Raw genomic sequence first — 9026 nt, 5'->3', positions numbered from 1 at the left:
GTAATGGTGCTAGTTGAAGACTATTCTAGATTCACCTGGGTTTTATTTCTAACTTCCAAAGATAAAGCATTTGACATGTTTTCTGCATTTGTTAGGAAAACTCAGAAACAATTAGGAAATCAACTTGCATCCATTAGGTCTGATCATGGAACTGAGTTTGAAAACTTTAAATTTGCTGAGTTCTGTGATGAAAATGGCATAGATCACAACTTCTTTGCACCTAGGACTCAACAACAAAATGGAGTAGTTGAAAGGAAAAATAGAACTCTTGAGGATATGGCTAGAACAATGTTACTATCTCACAGTTTCTGGGCAGAGGTTGTAAACACGGTATGTTACATCATAAATAGATGCATGACCATACCTCTAGTAGAGAAGACTCCCTATGAATTACTTAAAGGGAGAAAACCAAATATATCCCATCTTAGGGCATTTGGTTGCAAGTGCTATGTGCACAATAATGGAAAAGACTCCCTGGGAAAGTTTGATCCCAGAAGTGATGAGGGAGTATTCTTGGGATATTCTTCACATAGTAAAGCTTATAAAGTATTTAATAAAAGAACTCTATGTGTAGAAGAAAGTGTGCATGTAGTATTTGATGAAACTAACATTCTTTCTGAGAGACAGGAACATGAAGATGAAGCCATTGGACTGGTCAAAGACTTGGCTGAAGCATCAGCTCAAGTCAAAGTGACACCTACAGAAGGAACAGGTAATGGAACAGGTTCTTCCTTACAGGGCAACCTGACAGGGGGAAGAAATCAAAAGGGAATTGATATAAACTCCTTGAAGGAACCTGTTCATGAACCTGTTCCTCATCAAATGGCTGAAACATCCAGCAGAAGCCAGTTGGTTGTAAAACCTCACAAGTATCAAAGTTCTCATCCCATTGAGAACATTCTCACTGATCCAACATCTGGAGTCAAAACCAGATCACAATTAAAGAATCTGTGTGCTTTTGATGCTTTCCTTATCTATCATTGAACCTAAAAATATTGTTGAGGCTTTGCAGGATGCAGATTGGGTGAATGCAATGCAGGATGAGCTAAACCAGTTTGAAAGAAGTCAAGTTGGCACCTAGTTCCAAGACCCAGGGGCAGATCAGTCATTGGTACAAAGTGGGTCTTTACGAACAAACTTGATGAAGATGGAACTGTTACAAGGAACAAGGCAAGGTTGGTAGTCCAAGGTTACAGCCAAGAGGAAGGAATAGACTATGATGAGACATTTGCTCCAGTTGCAAGACTAGAGGCAATCAGACTTCTCATAGCCTTTACAGTACATATGGAATTCACTCTTCATTAAATGGATGTCAAAAGTGTCTTCCTGAATGGCTACTTAAAGGAAGAAGTGTTTGTGAAAGAACCCCCAGGGTTTGAAAGCAAAGAATGTCCTGAACATGTGTACAAGCTGGACAAGGCTCTCTATGGACTCAAACAGGCACCAAGAGCATGGTATGAAAGACTGTCAAAGTTCCTACTGGAGCATGGGTACAAGAGAGGTAAAATAGATAGTACCTTATTCTTAAGGGAAAAAGGTAAGGACCTTCTTGTTGTACAAATTTATGTTGATGACATGATCTTTGGGGCCACCACTGACAAGCTAAGCAAAGATTTTGCAAAACTAATGGAAAGTGAATTTGAAATGAGCATGATGGGTGAGCTTAACTTCTTCTTAGGGTTGCAGATCAAACAAAGCCAAAATGGAACCATGATTCATCAGTAGAAGTATACAAAAGAACTAATCAAGAAGTTTAAAATGGAGGATTCTAAAGAAATAGATACACCTATTGCAACTGCCACTAAATTAGATATTAATGAACCTGGTTCATCAGTTGATCAGAAGATGTATAGGGGTATGATTGGTTCACTCTTGTATCTTACTGCCAGTAGACCTGACATTGTTTTTAGTGTAGGGCTATGTGCTCGTTTTCAGGCAAATCCAAAAGAGTCTCACTTGACTGCTGTCAAGAGGATATTGAGATATATGAAAGGCACTACTGAATTGTGTCTTTGGTACCCTAAAGGTAGTAATTTCAATCTAGTAGGATATACTGATGCTGACTATGCAGGTTTCCTAGTGGATAGAAAAAGCACCTCAGGTATGGCACACTTCCTTGGTTCATGTCTTGTATCATGGGCTACCAAGAAGCAAAATTCAGTAGCCCTATCTACTGCTGAAGCTGAGTATGTAGCTGTAGCTTCTTGTTGTGCTCAATTACTATGGATTAAACAACAATTGGTAGATTTTGGAATTGAAGTGGGATGCACACAAATATTTTGTGATAACACTAGTGCTATAAGTATGACAAAGAACCATGTTCATCATAAAAGGACCAAGCACATAGATGTTAGACACCACTTCTTGAGAGATAATTATGAGAAGGATTAATCTCAATAGAATTCTGTGCTACTGATAAACAAATAACTGACATCTTCACCAAAGCACTGAATAGGGAAAACTTTGAAAGGAACATGTTGGAATTAGGGATGATTAAGATCACCTAAAAAGGAACCAGTTCAGAATGCAATGAAAAAAAATCACATTTTTGGTTAGAAGTTCTGACTTTATGTAAATATCTAGACTAATTCTTACTCAGTCTCATACTCTAATCAGTATACTCCTGTGACGTGTGTTTATATCAATTCATTGATCTCTTACAAAGTTTTTTTTTATTCTGATATATGAGGCATAATAAAGAGAAGTTCTACTTGAAGAACCTGGTTCATCAGTATATGCTCATGAGAAAAGGTCAGGTATATTTCTATACTTTGCACAACTAGAAAAATAATCAATTATGAGCAGAAGTCCTATTCTAACCAAACTCCTAAAAATAGAACCGTTGAGCATTGAACCAGTTTCATTCTCCTAGAATTTTAAAGAAAACGGGACTATTTTCTAAAACCAAGCGTCACCTATTTATCACTAAAAGACCGGAGCCTTAAAGGGATTAGACTTTTGATTGACCACTGCAAAAAGGCTGCTGTTACTGCACCTAATCATACTCCACTTTAAATACACTCCACATACTCCCATTCTAGTCCATAACCGTCACTAAGCCTTAAACCTCAAATCATCATCCTTCTCTCTAAAAATCCCCAAAAATTCTCCAGAAATTCTTCACCGTGACTACTCCTCAAGAACATCCAGGAACTCCCCCACCAGTATCTCCTAACACACCCTCATCTGCACCTCCTAGCGACAATCCTAAACCAAGATTTCGCCAGTAGAAAATGTTGGCAAGAAAGACTGTGGCTACTGGTGCTCTGAGAACGACTCTAAACGAAAAATTAAGAGCCAGCCAAAAAAAGGAGAGCTCTGAAAAGGAATCATCTGACTTGAGTTCTGAGTCGGAAGCGTTTGTTTCTGCAAGCGATAGAGAAGAACGTGGGTCTTCTGACTCAGACAAGAATCAAGAAAACCCTAGGGAGGTAAATACATGCTATGTTTTTTCTGATGTAGTTGAGAAGGTGGAAAATAGGTTTGTGTTGGTGGGTTCTGTGAGAGATGTAAGTGAGGGAGAGTCGAGTAGAAAGGGAAAGAAAAAGAAAGATAAAATTCTTGCTATTTGTGGAGGAATAGAGGAGAGTGGCAACAAGCCAGGGGGAAGTGAAATTGGGGAGGCTGCTGAAGGCCTTGTACACCTGAGTGAACAACAAGATGAACCTGGTTCATCTGTGGAAGAAACCTTGGCTGACATTCTGAAGAAGGTTGGGGCAAGCTATGATCCCAAGAAGCGCAAAGCTTCTTCTCAAAAAGCTCCAACCGCCTCTAAGCCAACAAAGAAGAGCAAGGTGTCATTTCCTAAATCTACCGTCCCTCCAGTACCAAAGGTGAAAGCTACTAGAAGTAGGGTAAAGCAAAGTGAAGCTGAGTTGCAGAAAGCCTTAGAGGCAAGCAAGAAAAAGAAGAAGGAAAAGCGAAAAGCTAAAGTTGTGGAAAGTTCTGTGGTTGCAGAAGAAGAGGAGGAGGAGATGGAATTGGTCCATCAGGAAAGAGGTACAACTGAGGAGGTTCCCACTCCTACACCAAAAAGATCCAAGACTTCTACAAAGAAGTCTTTAGAACCTGTATCTGCTGAACCCTCCCCGGCTAAAAGAACCAGGTCTGCAGTCAAAGGAAAACAAGTGAAAGTTCCTGAAGAAGAAGAAGCATGGAGTGGAGAGGAAGAAGAAGAGGAATCTGAAAAAGAACAGGACAGATTTGTTCTTTTTGGCAGGAGAAAGATATTGAAAGGAAGAATTCTGAAAGATCTGGAGGAGCCAGGCATGAAAAGATTGGTTGATGCCCTAGATGCACAGGGGTGGAAGGACATGGTTCTTCAACTGGATGGCAGGCTGGCAAGGAAAGAGCTGATCGAGTTTATGGCAAATGCCACTGTGGTGAATGGGGTTGTTACAAGCTTGGTGAGGGGAGTAGAGGTGCAGTTTGATGCACCTAAATTGGGCAGAATTCTAGACATACCTTGTGAGGGCTATGATGACTATACTAGGCAAAGGTGGCCTTGTCTAGATTCTCTCCCTTCTGCTCTCCAAATCACCAGAAATTTCTGTGATACCAAGTCTGCTGAAGAAGTGCCTGAGGCTAGGTTTGTGCAAAAGAGTGAGATGAAGCCTGAGCACAAGGTGCTCTTTGAGTTTGTGAACAAGTGTTTGCTGCCCAGACAGGAGAGAAGGCACACTGCAAATTATATGGACCTGGTCCTTCTGGAGTGTCTTGTGAGAGGAAAGCAGATTAACTGGCCTGCTTTCATTGTCAAGCTACTGGATAGAGTCATCAATGGCTCCAAGGCTCATGCCACACCTTATGGGTTTATACTGACAACTGTCTTGGCCAAGTTAGATGTGCCATTGAAAAAGTGGGAGATGGCCTCCAGCAAAGAGCACTTTGGAATCAAAACTCTGCAGGCTTGTGACTATCTGCTAAGTATAACCCCAGTTGAACCTGGTTCCTCCTTGAAGACTCCTGTGAACAGCAAAGTTAGGGCATTAGTTCTAGAGTGTGAAACAAAAGATGCAGAAATTGCTAGGCTCCAGGCTCGCATTGCTGAACTAGAAAGTGAAAGAAATGGCCTCAAAGCTGAGCTNTTTTCCTTTGTTTTTGTGTCTGACAGGACTGGGAGGAGCAGTAGGTGGAGGGCCCATGGATCTCGTAAAATATGATGATGTTGCCAGAGTTCATGAACTAACTTTGGGGAGGGGAATAAACAAAAAGTAAAACAAAAAGGTGATAAGTCAGTAAGGATCATAAAAAAATGTTGCAATATTTAAACACATAGTGCAGGAAATATAAAGCGCGTCCTAATTTTGGGAACCTCGTTGTGCCCGAGGTAGGCCTAGCAACAAGTAAATTTGGAGAACTTAGAATGCTAAATGCCTCATCTCATTGATAAAAAGGTAGACGAATCCCAAAACGATGCTAAATAATAAGAAAAAGTCATTAATGGCCATTGGCCTTGTTACATCTTATAAAGCGAAAAAAATGGAAATTCCTATCTATTTGGTCCCGGAAGGACCTTCCCCAGACTCGGTATTGTTGGCTCCCTCGGACAGCTCTCCCAGCTCGCGCAGTCCTAGTAGCAAGTAAGCTCTGGCCAGATGTCCACCTTCATTTCCTTCAGCGATTCGGCAGTCTTCGACCCTCTTCAGAAACTTCTTTTCCAATTCCACTATACCCCGCTCCAAACAGACTAGTCGTTTGTTGGCGTTGACATCCATATCTTTCCATTCTTCAATTAGCTTTTGATTGGCTTCTTGTATTTCACGGTGCTCATTTTCACATTCCCGAATCCTCTTACGCAGTTGGTTGTACTTGACCTGTGCCTCAGCCTTTTCATCGATGATCCTGTGACCTCGAACAAACCCGGGTTGACCCAAACCGTTGTGATTGTCCTCCAGCCAGCCTGAATAGTGTGGGGTACAACCAGCATGGTATCTGTCTGGTTCAATGGTGTCCTTTCCCAAGACAATTTTGCAGTGCCACATATGCTGAGCCTGACACCTGTGCGGACCATCGTCATTCTGGAAGTCAGCTCGGAAGTGACTCATCTTGTCGACCCTTGGTATAACCTGCTTCCTGCCAGCCTGTCTCATAACTCGGAGAGGGACATAAGGGTAGGTCCCCCTCAAATCGATCAGTATCAGAAATGGCGCATCCCTGGATCGAACGATGAATTCTTCAATAGGGAACCACTCGAACATCCATTGTACTCGGTCCTCAGTCAAGTTATCAAAGAGTTCGACCCATTTCCTAGCATTCTCCGGTTGGGCGAACATGTTGGGCATGCAATTCATTCGCTTTGGTTGATGAAAGGCGATATGATCGTCCCAGTCCTTTCGATGGATTTCCTGTCGGTACTCACCCCTTTGGAGATGTTCCATGAGCCAAAGTTGAAGTAGCAGATTACAACCCTCGAAATGTTTGGCCCCCTGTTGACACCTTCTAGGGCTCGGTATATTCCTGAAATGATCATTGGCACAAGACTAAATGGTTGTCCGTCAATTCCTTCCATTAGAGTTTTGGTGACCATAGCTAGCCTGGTATGGATTCTTGCTTTCTTCATTGGAAACACTATCATCCCCAAGAAATAGAACATGAAGACAAAGACCCTTCGATGAATATGCCCCAATGATGTAAGGGCGAACTCGTCAGGATAAGTACGGTACGATTTGCTGCGACCGTACCTCTCGTACAAGTAGTCAAAGGGAATGTATGAATCCTTCAAACATGTCAAGTCTGGATTTTTCTTTAGACCCATCATCTTGAGAAAACCTCTATCCTTGCGATTTTCCGGCATCAATAAACCCGGAGTTTCCCACGGTATACCATCCAGTCCTCCTATTTCCTCGAGCAATGGTGTCATCTCAATGTCCCCAAAGCGGAACACAGACCTATCATAATCCCAAAACATAGTGGCAGCTTCTATGATTTTGTTGTTGGGTTGAATTACCAAAAGAGAAGGTAGATTTCCTAGATATTTTCTGACAAGAGCTTGATCACTGGAATGAAGATCTTCCCACCAGTTTAGCAGTTTCGGGTGGATGTTGGTGACCATGCCGAATCTGGGGACTTTGTGCCTCATATTTCTGCAAGACAAAGGGTTAGGCCCTTACCCCCACCAGACTCGACTACTAAATATCAATAATTGGCATAGCAAGCACTTCGTTCTCCAAATAAATGCACAAAACGTGGTAGCGTCCGTTTGGGTTTCAAGGGAACCCGGTGGACTCGGACAAGGCTATATTAAAGAGTCATTATGCGGACAACATAACTGACTCAGCTAGGTTTGACCATGATGCATGCACAATTAAACAAAGTAAGGTTTCTATGGGGTATTATACTGGTACCCTTGAGCGGACAACTCAAGAGGGAAAGGCGCGGAACCGTCGACTACACCGTTGATCGACTGGTTTTACCGCAAATATGCCTTTGCCGGATTTAGGGGGTGATAACATCGGAAGAGCGCAACCACTCATTATAAGCTAGGTATTTTGTTTGGCACGAGTGGAATATGATGTTGAAAACATGCTTGTGCAATAATTAAAACAAGTTATCACGTATTTGCACGTTCATAAAATAATAATTACAATAATTTAAAACAGTAATAAAGGAAGGCAGTAAAAGAAATAAGAGAAAGAAACAAAAGACAAGTTAGTTTTGTAATAGAAGAAGGAATTAAATGCTTAAAGGGATTAAACAAATAAAAGCATATAAGAAATGCAAAGTCACAGTAATAGCTTGAAATGGTAAAAGCCTAAAAGAATATCCCCAGCGGAGTCGCCATGCTGTCTATGCCCCCTTTTTCTTGCGAAATCGGGTTTATGACATTTGGGAGACAGCTCATTCCCTTTTGGGAATTGGGTTTAAGAGAAGTGAAGAGTCGCCACCTAATGATTAAAGTGCATTAGGACACTAAGAAGGGTTTTGTTTGGATAACCGGAGATTAGGTAATGGCTTGAAATTATTCCAAGGGGAAGGTGTTAGGCACCCCTCAGAATCCACTAGTGTGGTTCCCGACCAAGCTATTGTTGTGACTTTAGGGTAAAAATAACATATAGACAAATAAGGCTTCAAATAAGAGGGGATTTTCACATAAAGGTTGCAAATAGATGGAGTGAAAAGAAACGAGAGAAAAACTGAATTTTGAGAAAAAAAAATAGTTTGAGAAATTTGAAAATAAACAAGTAAAAGAGAGGGGGGGTCCTAAGTTTATAAATAACACGGATCACCCCACACAACACACGGAAATCACTTATACACGTGGTGTTATCGCGTGGTCATCATATCCATGTCTACCCTTTCCCACCCCGTTAAGGTACTAAAGCGCGGAATAGTCTCATTTACTTATTGCATGCTATTACCCGCCCCAAATCTATCAATCCCGGAGGTATTTGGGATTACTAATCCTAAAGGGAGGGGACATTGGCTTATTTGTGGTTTCAAAAGGTTAAAATACTAAGGCGACAATCAAAACACATATAGCAAGTTTGGGGGAGAGCATATAAACAAATAATAAGGCTCAGACAAACCTCCTTAAACCAGAGAAAACACATAGTTTAGCATGTCTTACACGTACTGTTTAAGGTCTAAATAAAACTTAAAAGGAATTGGTGGCAGATTGATTTATTACATAGTTTAGATAAGAAGCCCGAATCAGGCCTGCCTGTTGGTTGTAGTTAATGAAATCTGGTTCAGTTTATAAGTTTATCCTGAGGCTTGCCTAAGTGATAGACGAAACATATAGGCATGATATCTACTGATTTCAAAAACAAAAGAAGGAGAACTGATTGCAGATTGATTTAGGTAAAAAGAAAGTTGCCAGTAAAAAAAACGAGCACAGGTTCTGCCATTGGTAATGCAAGTTTTAAACTTATAAACGAATGAGGCGATTCAGATTTTATTAGAACCCCTATAGCCATGCTTTCTACGTGTTTGTTGACTTTAAACACTGTTATAGACATAGAGAAGTGCAGCAATCCTACAACATGATATCTAGGTGTTGCATTTTTTTTATTACGAGCATGATA

This window comes from Nicotiana attenuata, chromosome 10 (genome assembly GCF_001879085.1).
Source record: "Nicotiana attenuata strain UT chromosome 10, NIATTr2, whole genome shotgun sequence".
NCBI lineage: Eukaryota > Viridiplantae > Streptophyta > Magnoliopsida > Solanales > Solanaceae > Nicotiana > Nicotiana attenuata.
Note: the sequence above shows the minus strand (reverse complement) of the source record.